At 42.5% G+C, this 21332-nt stretch overlaps 1 protein-coding gene and 1 long non-coding RNA gene across 3 annotated transcripts in view; one reads left to right on the top strand and one right to left on the bottom strand.

The window, feature by feature from the left end:
- Nucleotides 1-712: 712 nt before the first annotated feature.
- Nucleotides 713-8852, bottom strand: LOC140896227 (uncharacterized). Its single transcript, XR_012154470.1, has 3 exons — nucleotides 8772-8852; nucleotides 7829-7937; nucleotides 713-965 (listed from the first exon to the last, which is right to left on the bottom strand). It is a non-coding gene; the product is annotated as an uncharacterized lncRNA (long non-coding RNA).
- The window catches only part of ADCY7 (adenylate cyclase 7), a 119055-nt gene continuing 106509 nt past the window's right edge, over nucleotides 8787-21332 (top strand). For both annotated transcript variants that reach the window (XM_073307661.1, XM_073307659.1), the window contains exon 1: nucleotides 8787-8867. The gene's annotated coding sequence lies outside the window, so the exon portion shown is untranslated. The remainder of the gene's footprint in view (nucleotides 8868-21332) is intronic.

Below are 21332 nucleotides of genomic sequence, written 5' to 3'. Positions count from 1 at the left end.
CCTACCCAAACTCAACTAAGTGTTCTGATGCCTGGATCCAAAATCTGCATCAATTCGATTGGGACTTCATCTTCTCCTGACTGATGATGCTGGGGGCTCTGCCTGTCTCCAGCACACCAGACCCTCCGCTATAGTGGTGAGAACCCAACTCTGTGTTTTTTTTCCTACTCTAGGTATAGCTTTCTAACCTTGACTTCTGTGATCAGGTGTAGTTTTCTAAACCTGACTTTTGTAATCAAATTTAAGCTAGATTTAATATTGTAATTGTTTTGTTTGTTTGGCTCTCCTTGTATGGCTATTACCTGGTGTAACGATGCTGCCTTTGGTGGGACGCTTCTGAGAGTATCCGGACAAATTGCTTAGAGCAGGGCAGTTACAGCCCAAGGCTGGGGTTTCTCCACTTCTAAGGCACACCAAACCAGCCAGACAGAGGGGACTTTGGTTTTAGCCTACCGGCTAACCATAAGTAATACAAGTACTTCCTTAGACACTCTAGTTTCCCAGTATCATCACCAGTGCGACTTGTTATGGAGATGAATGGTTATGAAAACCAATACCCCAGTAAAAGAAAAAAGGTTCTTCCGATCCCAAAGGACCAAGCCCCAGACCTAGGCCAATATACAAGTCAGATCTTACCCACAAATCACGCTGTTGCCAATCCTTTAAAATCTAAAGGTTTATTCATAAAAGAGAAAGGATTAGATGAGAGCTAGAATTGGTTAAATAGAATCAATTACATACAGTAATGGCAAAGTTCTTGGTTCACGCTTGTAGCAGTGATGGAATAAACTGCAGGTTCAAATCAAGTCTCTGGAGTACATCCACAGCTGGGATGGGTCATTCCATTTTTTGTTCAGAGCTTCACTTTGTAGCAAGGTTCCTTTAGAGGTCAGAAGCAGGATTGAAGACAAGATGGATGAGATGCAGCAGCCTTTTATAGGTTTCAGAGTAGCAGCTGTGTTAGTCTGTATTCGCAAAAAGAAAAGGAGTACTTGTGGCACCTTAGAGACTAACCAATTTATTTGAGCATAAGCTTTCGTGAGCTACAGCTCACTTCATCAGATGCATATCGTGGAAACTGCAGCAGGCTTTATATATACACAGAGAATATGAAACAATACCTCCTCCCACCCCACTGTCCTGCTGGTAATAGCTTATCTAGTCTCTTGCCATGTGGCCTCTGCTTTCTTTGTCTCAAAGACAAGCTATCCAGCACATGGCACAGAAAAACCTTAGAGTTTTGTCCATAAGCATGTCCCTGCATGCCTTGCTGAGTTACAAGGTGTATCTGCCTTCTCTCAATGGGTCAGTTGTATAGCTGATGGTCCTGAATGGGCCATCAAGCAGGCTAGGCAGTGCTGATACCAAATTGTCTGGGGTGTCACTCAGAAGCATAGCACAAGTTTGAAATACAGACAGTACAGAGCCAATACCTACAACTTTAAATACAAAAATGATACATGCATACAGATAGCATAATCATAACCAGCAAACCATAACCTTGTCTTAGACACCTAATCTGACCCCTTTATACAAGATTTGGTGCCACTACAGGACCTTGGTTGCAACAATGATCTATACGGTTCATGTCAATAACGTCACACCATAATTACATCAATAATTACGTCATAATAACGTCAATAATTACGTCAATAACGTCATAATTACGTCAATAACGACACACACAATAAATAATTTTTATGGTTAAGCTGGTTGCTTCTCTCCCTCCCTCTCTCTGGCTTCCCCATTTGCTCTGCAGCAATGCTCCTCTTACCTAAGCTAAAGATCCCTGTAGCGGCCAAAAATCCTGTGGGGTTTGCTCATGCAGTGGGTTACTACCAGAACAAATGTACGGTGAAAGTGGGGACAGGGACGTGCTGAGCTTGTGGCATAGGAGGGTGGCAGCTTGGAAATGCTGCTCGACCCAGCCTGCTGAGTCCAGGGGCATGTAAGGGTGGCAGCTTGAAAGTGCTGATTGACCCGGTCTGCTCAGACATGCTCTGTTAATATGTGTGTGTGTCAGGGGTGAAAGTGAGCCGGTACGGACCGTACGCAACCCACATTAAAGTGCTGTCCCCTGCCCCACCCGTTGGTGGCCCCGCAGGTACAGACCCTACTGGCAGGGCCGCCAATGGGGGAGGCAAAAGGGGCAGCAACGTTAAAGTGCTGCCATGGCAGCGCTTTAAACAGGCTCCTTAAAGCAGGGTCCTTTTGCGCCGTTGGTGGCCGGGGGGATGGGAGGGGCAAAGGGAGCAGCTTCCCCGGGGGCCAGCGATTTAAAAGGGCCCAGGGCTCTGGACACCGCTGTTGCTACTGAGGCAGTGGCTGGAGCCCCAGACCTTTAAATCGCTGCTGGAGCCCCGGGCGGCGCAGGCCAGGCAGCGTGGAAGGGCTGGCTGGGGGTCGCTCACTCCCCGCAGCCCTGCCCCTTCTGCCCAAGGCCCCAACACTTCCCGGGGCCGGAGCCGGGCCTGTACTGGTAAGTCTTCGGAGTTACTTTCACCCCTGGTGTGTGTGTGTGTGTTCATCTGATTCTGGGGCTGGAGGACTCCAGCCCTGGGGAACCTAAATCCTGCAGGAGAGCTCCATTGGGAGGGACCTTGCAGAAGGGAGAAGTAGAACTCAGTATGAAAACACAAGTGACACAAGCAGTACACTGACTGATAGAATTACAGATACCCGCCCCTCCCGAAGAGTAACCCTACTAAATGAACTGTCATAAATATAAAGAGAAGGGAAAACCCCTTTAAAATCCCTCCTGGCCAGAGGAAAAATCCTCTCACCTGTAAAGGGTTAAGAAGCTAAAGGTAACTTCGCTGGCACCTGACCAAAATGACCAATGAGGAGACAAGATACTTTCAAAAGCTGGGAGGAGGGAGAAAAACAAAGGGTCTGTGTCTGTCGGTACGCTGCTTTTGCCAGAGATAGACCAAGAATGGAGTCTTAGAACTTTTAGTAAGTAATCTAGCTAGGTATGCGTTAGATTATGATTTCTTTAAATGGCTGAGAAAAGAACTGTGCTGAATAGAATGACTATTTCTGTCTGTGTGTCTTTTTTGTAACTTAAGGTTTCGCCTAGAGGGATTCTCTATGTTTTGAATCTAATTACCCTGTAAGGTATCTACCATCCTGATTTTACAGAGGTGATTCCTTTACTTCTATTTCTATTAAAAGTCTTCTTGTAAGAAAACTGAATGCTTTTTCATTGTTCTCAGATCCAAGGGTTTGGGTCTGTGGTCACCTATGCAAATTGGTGAGGATTTTTACCAAACCTTTCCCAGGAAGTGGAGTGCAAGGGTTGGGAGGATTTTGGGGGGAAAGACGTGTCCAAACTACGTTTCCCAGTAAACCCAGTTAGAGTTTGGTGGTGGCAGTGGATATTCCAAGGACAAAGGATAAAATTAATTTGTACCTTGGGGAAGTTTTAACCTAAGCTGGTAAAAGTAAGCTTAGGAGGTTTTCATGCAGGTCCCCACTCTGTACCTAGAGTTCAGAGTGGGGGAGGAACCTTGACATGAGCGTACCCCAAAGTAATGAGCAAATCTGGTAACACTACTCATCGCATGAGGTGCCAACCACTAAAATTGGCAGAATGTTGCCATTTGAAAATCAAGCCCTAAATGTATGTCAAGTATAGTGACCTTTGCCTGGAAGATAAGTCAGCAACAATAAACAAGTAGAAAAAAATGCATGAGGGGACAATCTCAGAGTAACATCTACAATGAAATGGCGTTTGCATATTAACTAGCATGACTCCATGTTTAGCATTTCCTCTTTTATATTTGTCAGATCTGTCTGGCTAGCACACTTTCTTACGGAAACTAGTAGTAGCCACACTCAACAGTTATGTGTATATATAGTTTTTGTTTGTAAAATGGTTTAGTACCAATGATAGAACTACCCAAAGACAACACTATATTGATTGCATTGGCATTTAGAGCTGAGTTTACGATGGTGTATGAAGACAGTATTTATATATATGTATATATGGTACTGAATAGTCTGTCCACTCTCAAGCGCCTCAGAATTTTGTTAAAGTGGTAAATGAAGTCCATCTGTTCTGAAATAAGGCCACTTATGATCTCAGCACAGCAGTATACTTTCCATTTCCTGCATTTCTTTAATCTTGTAATCTAATCCAAGTTTCAGTAAAAGAAAGGAGTTCTTTTTAACAACGTCTTCACTGTGAGATTTTATTTTTCCCTTGCAGTGACCGGGAGACTATAAAATGGATATTTTTCGTTGTTATTGAATAATACTGTGCACTTATATAGCTCCTTCTGGCTGAAGGTTTTAATCTTTTTCTAATGCTTTTTCGACATGATGTATGGAAGTATAATTAATCTCATTTTAAAAATGGGGAAGCAAGATACAGCAAGGTTAAGTGACTTACTTCAGCTTGCATATGAAAACTGTAGAAGAGCTGGGAATATAACTAAGCTTATTAATGCCCACTCCTGTGCTTACGCCACACAATCACTCTTTCTCCTCTATATCCTTTTAAATATTCCCCTAAATAGGTAAAAGTGGATCATAATTTCTTTCCACGACTAATTTAATTCCAGAAATGTTTTAATCATTGGGCAGCCTCAGAAAATCCCTGGCTCTTTATTTGCCCACCAACTCTTCAATGAGACTCAGAGAATTCAGCCAAAATGTTGTGTGTGTGGTATGTGAGTTCTGTATTAGCAGATTCATACTTTTGATGATAAGCTCAGATACATGATACTGGCCTACAGTACTTTTATCTGCTGGCTAACATTAAGTGTACTTTTCAAGAATGCACTACTGAGAAGCCCAACTTCTGCAGCGTGGGAAGCATAAACAGAAGATACCTTATGCACCAAAAGTACAGTTTTACCTTACTAACATAGTTTTGCAAGTATCAGGGGGTAGCCGTGTTACTTTGTATCCACAAAAACAACAAGGAGTCCGGTGGCACCTTAAAGACTAACAGATTTATTTGAGCATAAGCTTTTGTGGGTTAAAACTCCACTTCTTAAAAATTTTTCACCCACGAAAGCTTATTCTCAAATAAATCTGTTAGCCGTGTTACTTTGTATCCACAAAAACAACACGGCTAACAGATTTATTTGAGAATAAGCTTTCGTGGGTGAAAAATTTTTAAGAAGTGGAGTTTTAACCCACAAAAGCTTATGCTCAAATAAATCTGTTAGTCTTTAAGGTGCCACCAGACTCCTTGTTGTTTTTATGGTTTAACAAGTCCCACTGTGTTTTGTGGTTTTCTTCTTATCTCTGGTGGGGGGGGGGGCGTTGTCTATACCTTTTCTGCAGCCTTAGGCAAACTCACAAGTATCCACTTTTCACAGTCTGAGAGCAATCACTCCTGACTCGTAAACATTTTGAGATAGCTAATATTTTGCTACTCTGTATGCCCCTTAAGGGTCTGATCCAATGCCCAGCAAAATCAGTGGAAAGACTCCCAGTATGGCAGAGCCAGCCTTGCTCTGAGTCAGTTACCAGATGTCCAAAGTCTAGCTAATTAGGGCTGCAAAATCCACTGGAACACCAAAATAGTGCCCACTGACTGGACACTTGCATAAGAGCCTTGTGAATGAACAAGCACTCCTCTGGCCACTAAAATAGAAAAGCAGGCTCTGATTTCATCACAACCCACCCTGGTGACTTGTTCTAATCTCTTAGAGAGATCCCAGAGGATAGGTTTAGCTAAATTGCTATTCCACATGGATGGCTCCCATCATGAGAGTCTTATGAAGGGTTCCACCTTTCACGCCTCCTCGTCAAAGTTTATATATGGAACTACTAGAATGGTTAGTGAGGAGGCATGGTTTAAAGTGCTTTCAATATACTGATTATACTTGCTCTATTTCTTCATTTTGTCTGATTCAAAGAGTGCATTTGAACACCATTCTCGAATGTCCGGAGGAAACTGGGGACTGGCAAGACCATACTGGCTGAGGCTCAGTCCAAAGACTGAGGTGATGGTAGATTAAGAGAAGCAAATAGGGGACGTGGCAAAGATTGTCACTCTCTCTTAGCAAGAATATCTGCCCACAATTAGTCAGTTGAGTTTGCATTTTAGGCACCGAGTTTGTCTAATAGCAGATTGAAGTCTATTGCATAGCAGTAGTTACTAGAGCTGCTTTTTTCCTTCTGCATCTAATCAGGTGTTGTAACCCTTTCTCTCCAATGCTGACCTCACTAGAGCCATTCATGCTCTGTCACTTCAAGTTTAGGTTGCTACAATATGCTCCAAACAGGGCTACTCCTTAAATCAATTCAAAGCTGCTGCAGAATGTGGCAGTCACTTGACAGGAGGTATATTTTACAGAGCACATGTCAGCGCATCAATGGTTTGCACTGGCTGCCTGTTGGTTTCCAGGGAGGTGGCCCATTGATTTCAATGGGCTTTGGATCAGGCCTTATACTGGAGATTAACAACACAGTATAACTATTATTTTATTACTCGTAAAGCACAGGCACCATGATTAGCCCAATGCAAGACAAAATGAAGAGTCCCTGTAAATCAATATTGTTTCAAAAAAATTGAAAAAAAATCATGAAAAGAAATAAAAAGCCCAATTTAGAAAGGTTTATTTCTATGATCCTTCAAAAGTCAGGAAGCATTGCGTTGCACAAGGGTAGGGTGACCAGATAAAAAGTATGAAAAATCTGGACACTTTTTTTTTTTGGTGGGTTATAGTTGCCTTTCTAAGACAAAGCCCCTTAATATCAGGACATCTGATCACCCTGCAAAAGGGCCCCAGAGGCTAACATGAACAGTAACCTTCCTGTCACTTTTGCAAGCCCAATACCCCCAGACTATACAGAGGAAGGTGGTATATAAAGAGTCACATTTGTTATTTTGCAATCACACGGCACTTCCTGGGGCCCAGTCCCCTTTTTTATTTTCACGGTAAAATACATACCTTTCCTTTGGGAATCTTCCCTGGACTGCTATGATGTCCAGGTGCAGGGAGTGTGTTAATTTAAAAGAAATGCAGAAACATTTACAGTTTGTGGAGCAACATTAAATTGGTAAGGGATCAAATGAATATGTCCTTTTTCAGGGTTCTGTTCCCCGCTCCCACACAGACTCACTGTGTGGACTCGAGCAAATCTCTGAGGGCAGCATTTTCACTCCTCTCTAAAGTTAATTATTCTACCTGAGCTTATTTCAAAGTCACTGTGCATCTTCCTCCAGCTGAAACCAATGGGAGCTGTGGGTGCTTAGCACTGCTGAAAAAGTAAGCACCATGGAGTCTGGGCACGCACAATCAGTGGCCAGTTTTGAAAACATTGGCTGTAAAGTCTCTGTGCTTTCAGGGTGTGACCCTGTATTCAGTGGGAGTGAATGTGCCCAGCCCTGGACAGCCCTTTGTTTTCCCAGCTGTAAAAGGGGAGAACAAAATATTCAGTGTTTTCCCAAGGGTATCATCTAATTTATTGGTAAAATGCCTTGAGACCCTCAGCTGGATATCACTAGAAAGGGGCTGTGTTACTGTTTCCACCTCTACTTTCTGTGACTTTGGACATGTTTCCTGAGCCAGCTGACTTCTGTAATAACAAAGGAGTTTTTGAGAAGCCCAAGTTGATGAAATTATATATCTTATCAGCCCCAGTAGAAGAGTTTGCAGAAACAGGAGAGTGAGAGCAGGTTGCAAAGGTCTGTAGATAAAGGAGCCTGTGTTTAATACACTCTGGAGGGGGGGGGGGGGAGAGACACAAAACAGCATGAAGGCACTTCTCCTTTTATGTGTTTTTAGAAGTGAAGCAAATCAAAACAGAAAACAAAGCGTTGGGATGCATAAGGAATAGGACAGTAAATAATGCTGAAATAGAATACCCCATATAAATCCAGGGAACACTGTGCTCAATTCTGGTAACCCTATGTCAAAAAGGATACAGCAGAACCAGAGGGGATTCAAAGAGGAGCCACAGACGCGATTCGAAGCCTGGAAAAACGACATGTGAAAAGGCATGGGATTGTTTAGGTTCAGAAGGCAGCTAATAAAAGGAAGATACGATAAAGGCATACGGGAAAGAGAATGGCAAGGAGGCGATGAATTGGGTGGCCCTGTTCGCTCCATCCCCCGTGAACAAAGGTCAGCGGGTGTAACTGCAAAGCCGCACGGAGCCGAAGAAGGAATGGCTCTTTCACAGCCAGCCTGCGGAATGCCTGGCAACCCGGCATCGCCGCCTCAGACCAAGAATGTAGCCGGCTTCCAGGGCAGGCCACTGGCAGGGAGAACAAGGCAATGCGGGGGAGGGGGAGAGAGCCCGGCGGTGCACAGCCAGGGTGAGCCAGAGAAATCTCTACCCACAAACCAGCGTCTCCCGCAGCCAGCTGGGGCCGGGCGGGCACCCCCGCGGCGGGCAGGCCATTCGTCAACGTCGCGCTGCTGGCTTCCCTGCGGCTGGCACTGGCTGAAGCATCTGGTGCCGGCCCGGGGGCACGGGACAAGCTGGCCCCGGGATCTGAGCCCGGGCGGTGAGCCCGAGGTTGCTAGGAGCGATGCCTCGAAGGAGGCGGCTCCAGGGACTTCAGTCTCCCCCCTTAGCAGGCCCCCAGCCCGCCCCTGGGGCTGCCGCCGTGCCCCGCACCCCTGCCGGCTCCACCCGTTCCCCCCGCCCCTCCAGCCCCCGGGACGCCCGCTGCTCTTCGCACGGCACCGGGCGTCCGCCTCCCAGCGGCCCCCTCCGGCTCCGGCTCCGGCTCCGGCCCCGCCCCGGGGGCGAGCCCCTCCGCCCGGCCCGGCCCGGCCCGGCCCGGCCCGCGCCGCGCTCACCTGGCTGGCGGCGGCGCCGCTAGGGGGCAGGGAGCGCGCGGCGCCTTTCCGCCCCGGCTCGCCCAGGAGCCAGACGGGAGGCGCGACCCGCTGCAGGTGAGTGGCCGGCGGGAAGGGGCCCCCGGGTCCCCAGGCAGTGCAGCGCAGCCCGCCGCGGGCTCGCCGGGCGGCAGCGCCCCGCAGCTTTCGTGGGCGCGGGAGCGAAGGGCAGGCTCCGGAGCAGCCAGCGACCCTCGCGTCCTCAAGCGCCTGGCTCCGCGCCGCCGCGGGCAGCCGACCCCTGCCCCGAGCCCCTGGAGCTGCCCCGGGGGACCTGCCCTTTCACAGCACCCCGCTGCTGGTCCACAAGCCGGCTCCTGGCCACTGATCGCTCCGTTGGGCCAGCCCCTGGGAAGGGGTTTGTAGCACCGCCGGCTGGAGCCGCTGAAAGGGAAGGCGAAAGGGTCTTTTTTATCCTCTGCCAGCTAAGCGGCGCTCGGAGCTGTGTGTTTCCTCCGCTTTACCTGCCCCCCTCCCTGGTGCAATATCTTCTCTAAAACTCATCCTGGGGAATAGAAGTTACTTTTGGGTAATAGGGCGAGTTGCTAACTGGACTGAAAGCCAGCCTCTTCCTAAAGCAAGTTCAGTTTGCGACAGTTGTGTGTGTATCCCTCTAGTCTCTTCCATTCTCCTGTTCCCCAAGAGTTGAAGACAAGTCCTCCAGTTCTGGGCCCGGGTTCTCCAAACACACCCAGGCTTAATTTTACTATGCTGAGTAGTCCCTCAGTGGGAGTAAAGGTAAGCAAGTGTGTAAGTGTTTGTAGGATCAAGGCTTTAGAAATGAGACTTTGAGCTGACCTAGGTCAGAATCCCTTTGAATTTCATACAAAGTTCTAAAAGCGGTAATGACCGAAATATAAAATATTTTAAAACAACTTATAGCTTTACAGTAACCCAGGCACACATGGAAGTTAGTGAGTCAGGATGTCTCACCATATGACAAATAGCAGACAAACTGCACCCAAGGAATCTGAATAGAGATGATGTAAGACTTGCCAGAACCTGTTTCTGAAGTTGATGCACTTGATGTTAGCAAATTATAGTAAAACCAATTGTGACAAAATTATGTGGTGAAGCATGATTGAGAACAGAAAAATGGAGTGAGCCAGATCATACGTTCCAATATGCATGCACAACTCCCATTGAAGTCAGTGAGAGTTTTATGTGCATACTGGAGAGCAGAAGTTGTCCTGTGTGTTTAAATATTTTCTGTGTTAGAAATTCTCAATCCATAATCAGTGATGGATGGGCCTTTCTTTGTAGAAGAGGACAGCAGCAGACAAACAATATTATCTCAGCATCTGAGAGTGGAAGTTATGGTTTAGCTGGTAAATCTTACTTGGGTCAGGAAGTTCTAATAAAACACTGAAGATACAGAACCTTTTGGTCCTGATCAATGTGTGTTTGTAAGAGGTTTATGTTAACCGAATGGAGATATTGAAATCTATGGCAGGAAGTTCTACAGACTACTTTCTGCAAAGACTTACACGTGTGCTTAACTTGATTGTATTGTGAGTAGTTCTATTGAAACTGCTTGCAGTGTGTGAAGCTAAACAGCTGTGTAAATCTTGACAGGATCAGGGCCTTAGTTAATGTTGACTCATTTAAGGTATAAATGATTTTCCATTAAAAGCAGTTGTCTTGAGGGGAGATACCACTAATTACATTTTTACAAGCTATAGCAGCTTCTGATAATAAAAATGTCCTGCTTTTGTAGATGTGAGGAAATCTGGTAAACTCAGGGGTTGATGATTGTTCCTTGATTACATGGGCCAGATGATTGAAAACATAACTTACTGGCCTTGTGTTTTGCACAGCAGAACAACATGAAGCCAGGAAGCTGTCTTAACAGTAGTGGAGTGTTTGGGTGCCTTTTTCTAATATTTCCACATAATGTGGCTTGACACATCACTGAAAGAGGTATTAGGAAATCAGAGAGAAAACTTGCAAACGTTTCTCAAGAGATTGGTCAATGTTTGGTAGGCCAAAAGAATCATACATCTGTGATTCACTTCTAATTTCAGTGGGAAAGTTTTACACTATGGAGACTTATGTGACTTCAGCTTAATAACTGGCTAAAAACATTCCAAAATGTTTACCAGGGCAATCAGACTCTATTATTGGTACTTTTTATTTGTTTGAGATAAATCAAGTACAACATTTTGTAATGGCATATTGTCATATAGTTAATACTGAAGACAGGGATCTCTCCAAAATCTATGAAGCCTAATGTTTATTTCATAAGTAGGTCTCTTTACAACTTTATGGTCTTTGGAAGTAATTTAGAATCTATTGAAGAAGCCAGGACTTGGTCAACAGGAGTGCTGACAATTGGAAAATACATTTGAAAGCAATTTTGAACTGTTTTAAAATAAATACTAACTACGATATTTGAATTTGGCTCAGTAAGGAAAAATCTGCTGTTTTTCAGTGAGATGTAAATACTAAAAACATTTAGACAGTGTTTTCTGATTATGATTTGCTACAAGACAAAACACTGTTTTTTCCTGTAACAGGGACACTGGAAGATGAGCAAGCATTTTGAAGATAATTGATTAGAAAGAGAAATAACCAAAGGTTTTATTGTGTGTACACACACAGACTAGCAGTCTTAATACCCTGTTCTGTAGTTCAAAATACGGAAGTATACTCTAAAGAGGGGATATGCACTTAAGGCCAGCACCGAAATACAAATTTAGAAGACCTACAGCTATTATGATAAAATATCTTTTGAAGATAGGTAGACACTGACAATATCGTAATATTCTTATTTATGTTTTAATAACAAATACTGAGAAAGAGAAAAGAAACTTTCTAAGAGGCTTAAATTATGACCTAAATCAAAATGCCTTTTATTTAAGGCATCCTGGTCTAAGAGTATTGGCTTATGAACTTTTTATTTATTTAAGAGTATTGGCTTATCAACTTTTTATTTGCTCTTTCCATCTCCTTTAATCATAAGATTAGATTGGTATGATGTCTGCTGTTAAAACCCATGATGGATTACACTTTGTGTGTGTGGTGACACAAATGGTTAGGTTTTGAAGATATTTACTTTGCAATGATTGCCATTAAAGTCAACAGGGGCCAACAATCACCATGTGTGATACTGCAATTTTCCATTGTACTCAGAATGGAAAATAACAGTGATATCCAGAATGCCACTGTCTGGGCATAGTAGGTTCATGTTGACTTCCACTGTATGTCATGTAGCATGCCAGAGGCTACTGAGAACAGAAATCAGGATCCGTGGGCATTCTTGTAAAACAGCCATTGCATTTTTAAAATTGTTCCTAATAGGGCTGTTTATTAATCGCAGTTAACTCACGTGATTAACCAAAAAAAGTAATCATGATTATTTCCAGTTTTAATTGCACTATTAAACAATAGAATACCAATTGACATTTATTAAATATTTTGGATGTTTTACAACATTTTCAAATACATTGATTTCAATTACAATGCAGAATACAAAGTGTACAGTGCTCACTTTATATTCTTATTACAAATATTTGCACTGTAAAATGATAAACAAAAGAAATAGTATTTTTCAATTCATCTCATACAAGTACTGTAGTGCAATTTCTTTGCCATGAAAGCGCAACTTACAAATGTAGATTTTTTTTTTTACATAACTGCACTCAAAAACAAAACAATGTAAAACTTCAGAGCCTACAAGTCCACTCAGTCCTACTTCCTGTGCAGCCAATCGCTAAGACAAACAAGTCTGGTTACATTTACAGGAGATAATGCTGCCTTCATCTTATTTACATTGTCACCTGACAGTGAGAACAGACATTTGCATGGCACTTTTGTATCCAGCATTGCAAGGTATGTAAGTGCCAGATATGATAAACATTCATATGCCCCTTCATGTTTTGGCCACCATTCCAGAGGACATGCTTCCATGCTGATGATAATCATTTAAAAAAAAAAAAGCGTTAATTAAATTGTTACTGAACTCCTTGGGGGAGAATTGTATAGCTCCTGCTCTGTTTTACTCGCATTCTGCCATATATTTCATGTTATAGCGGTCTCAGATGATGACCCAGCATGTTGTTAGTTTTAAGAACGCTTTCACTGCAGATTTGACAAAATGCAAAAAAGGTACCAATGTGAGATTTCTAAAGATAGCTACAGCACTCGAACCAAGGTTTAAGAATCTGAAGTGCCTTCCAAATCTGAGATGGATGAGGTGTCGAGCATGCTTTCAGAAGTCTTAAAAGAGCAACACTCCGATGCGGGAAAGATGAAAACCGAACCACCAAAAAAGAAAATCAACCTTCTGCTGGTGGCAGCTGACTCAGATGATGAAAATGGAGATGCATCGGTCGCACTGCTTTGGATCGTCATCGAGCAGAACCTATCATCAGCATGGACGAATGTCCTCTGGAATGGTGGTTGAAGCATGACTGGACATATGAATCTTTAGCACATCTGGCACATAAATATCTTGCAACACCAGTAAAAACGGTGCCATGTGAACACCTGTTCTCACTTTCAGGTGACGTTGTAAACAAGAAGTGGGCAGCATTATCTCCTGCAAATGTAAACAAACTTGTTTGTCTGAGCGATTGGCTGAACATGAAATAGGGCTGAGAGGACTTGTAGGCTCTAAAGTTTTACATTGTTTTATTTTTGAATGCAGTTATTTGTTGTACATAATTCTACATTTGTAAGTTCAACTTCCATGATAAAGAGATTGCACTACAGTACTTGTATTAAGTGAATTGAAATACTGTTTCTTTTTTACAATGCAAGTATTTGTAATAACAAATAGCGAGCACTGTACGCTTTGTATTCTGTGTTGTAATTAAATCAAGATATTAGAAAATGTGGAGAACATCCAAAAATATTTATATAAATGGTATTCTATTATTGTTTAACAGCATGATTAAGTGCACAATTTTTTAATCGCACAATTAATCGCATGATTGAGTTTTTTTAATCACTTGACAGCCCTAGTTTCTAGTGAAGTTAATGACAATGGGATTAATAGAAAACAAGAAAGATACTTAGGGACTGAATTATGGACATATTGATACCCATATGGCGTGTGCTAAGTGAAAGACCAGGTGATAATTTGGAGATAATTAATTTAGATGCTAGCCTAAATAGAAAACAGATAGCAGTGTCTCCATTTAATACATATGTTTGTGTGACTGGGAGTTATACATTTATCAAAAAAGACACTATATCTTTGGGAATTACAGAAAATCCTGGGGTTTCCCACTCTGCCTGGCTACAGATTTATTTCTTGAGTTATATCTTTGATTTAGGAATAATATAATAGATTTTAAGGCCAGAAAGGACTATTATGATCATCTAGTCTGACCTGTATAACACAGGCCATGGAATATCACTCAGTGATTCCTTTGTCAGTTGCATACTCCTGGCTGAACTGCAACATTTCTTTTAGAAAGCTATCCAGTCCATTTTGTAGTTGCGAATGTTTGCTTGCTTTGGGGTTTTGGATTTATATATAAAGTATATAATATATATAAATATATAATGAATGTGAGACTTCACTGAGCACCTAGGGAACTTTTATGTTGAAAGTCTGTTGTGGTGGTTTTAGATTAAATGCTTGTGTTTTTACTCTGATTTTATTTTTAAAAAGATTGTTTTATTGATTATAGGTGTCCAGGTACCTGTCGCTGGGGAGGGATATAAAATTATAAATAAACCGATACTGGAGAAACAGGTTTCTTTTCTTGTCATTTGCTCTTCAGAATATCAAGGGCTGTCTGTGCTGCACAAGCACGTAGACTGATTAAGAAGTGACAGTAGTATATAAGTAAGCCCCTGCGTTTGCAGATTAAACCAATTTTTTAAAATAAAAATTCCTGGGTTTTGTTTTTCACTCTACTTTTGTATCATTCAAATATATAAAAATACTTGTTTTATTAGGAAATCACAATACATTGCATGAGATAGCGTAGGGCCTTACCAAATTCACGGCCATCGAAAAATGCATCACGGACTGTGAAATCTGTGTCGTTCTCCCCCCCCCCCCCGCCCCGCCCATGAAATCTGGTCTTCTGTGTGCTTTTACCCTATGCTATACAGATTTCACGAGGAAGATCAGTATTTCTCAAATTGGGGCTCCTGACCCAAAAGGGAGTTGCAGGGGGTCACAAGGTTATTTTAGGGGGGGTTTCAGTATTGCCACCCTTACTTCTGCACTGCTGCCTTCAGAGCTGGGTGGCCCGAGAGCGGTGGCTGCTGACTGAGAGCCCAGTTCTGCAGGCAGCAGCACAGAAGTAAGGGTGGCAACTCCACACCAGGCCAGCCTTACTTCTGCGGTGCTGCTGGCAGCTCTACCTTCAGAGCTGGGCTCTTGGTCAGCAGCTGCCGCTCTCCAGCTCTGAAGGCAGCGGCGCCGCCAGCAGCTGCTCAGAAGTAAGGGTAGCCGGACCGCAATCCCCCCGACAATAACCTTGTGACCCCGCCCTCCCCCACCACTCCTTTATGGGTCAGGACCCCGACAATTACAACACTGTGAAACTTCAGTTTTAAAGAGCTAAAATCATGAAATTTACAATTTTTAAAATTCTAGGACTGTGAAATTGACCAAAATGGATCATGCATTTGGTAAGGCCCGAGATATATGTATTATGATAACACATTAGTCTGTGTGTATATGCAAAGCTGCCTGTTGAAGTAAGGCTATGTATTAATCTAGAACAGGGATGGGCTAACTTTTTGTCCAGAAGGCCGCATCGGGTGCGAAACTCTATGGAGGGCCGGGTAGGGAAGGCTGTGCCTCCCAAAACAGCCTGCCCCCCCCCATTCGCCCCTCCCACTTCCTGCACCTTGATTGTCTGTCTTCCTCAGAACCCCTGCCCCAAACCGCCTCCCCCCAGGATTCCCACGCCCTATCCAACCCCTCCTGTTCCCCGACCCCTGACTGCCCCAGAACCTCTGCCCCATCCAACCGCTCCCTGTCACCTGACTGCCCCCTGGGACCACCCCACCCCTAACCGCCCCTGCTCCCTGTCCCCTGACTGCCCCCCGGGACCTCCTACCCAACCCCCCCACCCCACCGCTGCATGCGCCGCTGCTGCCCCCTTACCATGCTGCTCAGAGCAGCAGGAGCTCACAGCCCCGCTGCTCATGTGGCTGCGTGGCTACGTGGGAGGGGGAACAGCAGGGGAGGGGCCAGGGGCAAGACTCTTGGGCCAGGACTCGGGCCGGGCAGGATGGTCCCACGGGCCGTAGTTTGCTCACCTCTGGTCTAGAAGATTCACACAATAAACAAACAGGCACGCACGCAAGCTCTGAAGCGTGTGTGCATCTGAACATACTGATGAATCTCACGCCCACCATGTACACTTTTCAAGCTGTAAGCAGATAACAGTTTAAAGATTTGACATACTAAAATGGGAAGAAAATGAAAATCTATGTCAGAATACGTTTCAGAACACAAGAAAGTATTCAAAAGTTTTAAAAAAAAAGGAGAAAAGGATGAAGTTGAGTGTATGCGCTACAAATGGTGTGACCCAATTATTACATGTAAATATTTATAGGCTAATAGTTCGATGTCTGCAACATTAAACTGTTTGGTCAAATGAAAAGTTTTATTTGGGATTAGAGAGAGATTGTTTTATTAAACTCAGAGGTGGCATTGTGTTTTGAGTTCTGATTTAGTTCTGCCACAAGCCACATTGATGAACAGAATTCAGAGCATTAATCTACTGAATACTCCCCTTCCCCTGCATCTTTCCGTCCACCAAAATAAATCCTGATATTGACCCAGAAAAATTATTAATAGTTTTTTGCACTGATTTTTTACATGTTTTTGTTGTGGTGGTAATAAACACTGATAAATCCCTGGGAAAAATTAAATAAAATTAAAACTGAAAATGAAGGGCCCTATGAATGAGAAGTACCGCATACCAGCGGTGGGTATTTTCTGGCTCTCCTTAACTAGTATTGAAAATGGTTTGGTTATTGTGGAGACGTAACACCTGACACAACCCTGATGCTTCATTCTGGGTTGACAAGGAGCAAGGTTTTCCAAAGGTGGGTTATTTTTCTATCCACATGGGGATGTGGATCCAAGGGAGAGAACATGAGTAGAGATGCAATGGTTAGGATTTTCAGAGGAGATTTTAGGTGGTAGGTGCAATTCCTTGAGGCTTCTTCTGAAAATCCCAGTTTATGGGTCTGATTGAGCACACCTTTACTTCTGCGCATAATGCTTAATACTGCTACTATTATTTAGAACAAGATTTTGATACCTGTACTCTCTCAGTTGCACCTTACTTCATGAATTGTTCCATTGACTTCAGTGTGGTACACTTTTTAACATGGGTTAAGATATTAGAATCTGACCCTTAGTGACTAGTCCCATTTGAAGTCACATGAGGACTGGACTCTCGTTGATCTAAACTAGCTTTACTATCCTCCCCACCTTCCTTGAGAAGGTGCCCAGTCATTACTAAAGTTCTTCAGGAAAGTTCTTTAAACATCTCAACTGTAGTATAGTTTCAAAAACTGAGTATTTCTTCTAGGGATTATAAGTGGTGGACAGTAAATATTAATGAAAGAAACAAAGGATCTGTTTTTTAAAAAAGATAAAAGCTACAAAGATTCAAGATGATTATTTGGTAGGTTGACAGGATATTACAGCTGATAAGCTTGTATTTTTGCCTGTTAGTCAAATCGGATCATAATCTATTAAAATCAGGAAGTGCACATTCATCCTCAGCTTAATATATTTTCAAAAATAGAGTAATTTGTAAGTAATACCTCCATGAAACCCTGAAATCTAGTGTTCACTGATACATACATTTTACTGTTCGAAATGGGGAAAAAAGAGGAAACATTTTGAGTATTTCAAAACAATTCAGTAGGGTTCTTAATGGGAGATATGTAGCAACATACGTTTAAAAATTCACCATTCTAGCTTTTCCTGTGCATACAAGTGATACTGAAGATACTAAATCTTTATCATACTTGAATTTATTGATCTTACTGCTTAGTAACCATATTGTAGGAATCTTTTTTTTCAGGAAAGTGTTAAAATCTGTATCAAGTTTGGATATTTTTGTAGGTTTTAGATCCAAACCTGTGAAGACTTATGAACTGCTTAACTTTGCGCTCATTGACTTGATGTGGCCAAACTAAGCACGCATGCAAGTCTCTGTGTGATTGGGGATTTATTAGGAATATATCTGTATTTTGAACTCCATCTTCAGCTATATTGCTTATCTTCTTTCTAACTGCGAAGAATGGAGCTTTAAGTAGGTGAACAATTTGCTGTACGCTGACTTTGAAATATGTGGGGAATTGATGTAAAGACATTACAAGCACTCATCTATTGAATGTAAGAATCCTTTACGCAATGTTTTGCAGATCCAGGCAGCTGCCTGTGCAAGTTATGACTTATGTTGGTGGACTGTATTCAGATGGAATTTAACTTCAAAGTTAAATTGTTTAAAAAAACAAATTTTCAGTCACAAGCCAGTGAAAGTTCATGGTGAGTTTCACATTTTTTTAGTATTATCCTAAGTATTCAATTTTTTTTTAAAAAAGTGGCACAACTTAAACTTGACTGTGCCGTGTACACTAAAACTGATATTTCAAAATATTGGACACATTTTCTATTACGTAACATAAAAGGCTGAGCTGTTGAACCTTATAATTCAGGTGAGTGGCTTTTTGATTGAAATTTTATTTGGGTTGCCTATATTGTTATCAGTTGTTTTGTTGAATTTGAGCAGTAAACTTCCTTTATTGAAATTTAAAATGTAAGTGGTTTAACATACCTGAGGTATAAATGAAAATATGAAACTGTGGCCCTGATTCTGCAGTGAGCTGTGCATAGACAGAAACCTCTGCTTATGCAGAGACCCACTGAAATCACTGGGGAGTATATTACAGGATCAGGGCCTTTTATCTGTAAATAAAATACAAAAATAGACTCTTCTGATTGATAAAATGCTGTGAAGGTCTTTGATCTGGTTTAGCACTTGCGGCAGTTCTTAGTTAATTTTCAGTCTCTTGTTGCCTTAGCTAAAAGAGAAGAGCTTCCCCCCATGCTTACTGGGTCATTGTGGTTAATTTCTTGATCAGTTTGGAAGTTCATTGTTAAAGTTCCATATGCGAACTTGTACTTCTCTGTCATTGAAGAGTTCCAAAAGAGGTACTTCCCAAAACATTTGGAGAGGGGCATGTTTCCTATGTTTTTGGAACATATGGAATGTAAATGGAAAATAATAGCGGTGTTACCATATGTATCACAGTAGAATTATAGACAATAAACAACTGGTACTGGTTAGATACATGTGGCAAGTCAGTATTACTGTTAGGATTAATATTTTTGTTTGTTTACACCTTTAAAAAAATTAACTCAAAACTGCAAACTGTGCAGTTAACTTGTGTACATAGCCACAGGTTCCTATTGCTGTGGCTTTTCTTCTAGCTCCCTTCTTTTTGGGCGGGAATATACTTAAAAAGCTGCAGCTTCACCTCTGTCATGCGTTAGTAAAGATTCTGCTATGCCAGCGGGAGGGCTTCTGTCTGCACTAGGAGTTGTGCTGATATAACTGCATCGCTCCGAGGCATGAATTTTTCACATGCCTGAACGATGTAGTTATACTGAGATAAGTTTGCTGTGTAGACCTGGCCTTACTAAGCCCACCTGTTGCATTGCCTTAAATTGGAAAGAACGCTCTTCAGAATATAGACTCTCTCTCGTGTGTAGGGCCCTACCAAATTCACGGACATGAAAACGGGTCACAGACCATGAAATCTGGTCTTTTGTGTGCTTTTACTCTAAACTATACAGATTTCATGGGAGAGACCAGTGTTTCTCAAATTGGGGGCCCTGACCCAAAAGGGAGTTGTGGGCGGGGGGAGGTGTCGCAAGGTTAGTTTAGGGGAGTCACAGTATTTCCACCCTTACTTCTGTGCTACCTTCAGAGATGGTCTAGAATTCCTCTATGGGTCAGATCCCAAAAATTAAAACACTGCGAAATTTCAGGTTTAAATAGCTGAAATAATGAAATTTACGATTTTCAAAATCGGATGACCATGAAATTGACCAAAATGGACCGTGAATTTGGTAGGGCTCTAATTATGTGGTTGTAAGAGCACTGATTTGGGCCTCTGGGCGATGATGCTATAGGCACATTGAATATATAGTAATGTGCCTGATGAATACACAGCTGTGTGGCTGGTATAATTGTTTTGTTCAATAATACTTCTAACACTTTTCATGTGTCGATGATTACCAAGGCAAGTATCCTCTCCATTTCAGGCATAAAAAGTTAAGTAACTTGCCCACAGTCATGCAATTATGAATGGCAAAGTCAGGATTAGAACTTGGGTCTCCCAGCCCTCAGTTCTTGCCCTATCCACAGGATTGCTCTGTCTCATAGCTTGGTAATGGAGTTAAGATATGTGTGTTTATGTTGCAGGGTATCCTTCAAACAGAAACCTCCTTTGTTTTAATACAAACCAAACATTCTCTTCCATAATAGTTACTGCAATCCAATTGTCATAGGCTATCACTGGGTTATATTGGAATCCTAATAGTTTATTGTGCATGGGTTTTTCAGTGATTTCAAACAAACAAAAAGCAACCCGATTCAAGGTACTGTTTCCTTCAGGATCAATGGCAAAAACTCTTCCCTCCCCATATTACTGTGCACTGGCTGCTGTCCCCTGAGTCAAGAGAGGGCTGTGTTTCATTGCTACTACGTGTACGTATGAGTAGCTGTAAGGCATTTCAGGATGCATGTAATTATTATTCTGTAACTAGAAATGAGGATCAAAGACTGTGTTTTATATGGCCCACTTTCTTTTCTTATGTGAATAAATGGCAGATTCTGGGTAAAAATAAAAATGACAAAGGCCACCAAAATTATAATGAAGCAGTTAAATAACAGGAACTTCTTGTTCCTGTGAACCTGACTGAACATACTCCTGGCAATGAAGAATCAATGTTGCACTGAAGTTTCCATATGCTGGAGGTTTATAGGGTATATTTGCTGGTCATACTTAAGCAGCTTTCTGTACCCTTCTACTAACAAGTTGCTGAAGCTGAATTCGAAGATGACCTTGCTATGTATTCAAATGCTCACTAACCTATGTGTTATGTATTACTTTTTGCTAAAAAGTAATACAGTCCCTTGTATCATTTTCTCTTACAAGAGCAATGTAGATAACTGCCGTTTAGCATGTGACTTGTACAAGTCAGAGTTTTCTAATTTGCAAGATTGTTATAACACTTTCTGCAAGGGAATCACGTCATGGCTTTGTCAGTAATTGAACAGGACAACATTGAATCTTTTCCTGTGCATCTAGATATATTGAACACGTCAAGACACCTAGTCTTGTTACCCTGCTGTATAGCCCAGCCAAACCCGTGTGGGCAGAGCTGGCAGAGGTGTGCCTGGAAATTAAGGGTATCTGGTGGTGGTGGTGTGTAGGGACAGCTGCATTGATGGATCTATTCTGTCATGAATCCACTGGATAGTTACTCCTGTGGAGTGGGAGCATACCAACAGCAGG

Source organism: Lepidochelys kempii, chromosome 12 (assembly GCF_965140265.1).
Source record: "Lepidochelys kempii isolate rLepKem1 chromosome 12, rLepKem1.hap2, whole genome shotgun sequence".
NCBI lineage: Eukaryota > Metazoa > Chordata > Testudines > Cheloniidae > Lepidochelys > Lepidochelys kempii.
The sequence above is the reverse complement of the archived record's forward strand: the minus strand, read 5'-3'. Positions and strand labels throughout refer to the sequence as shown.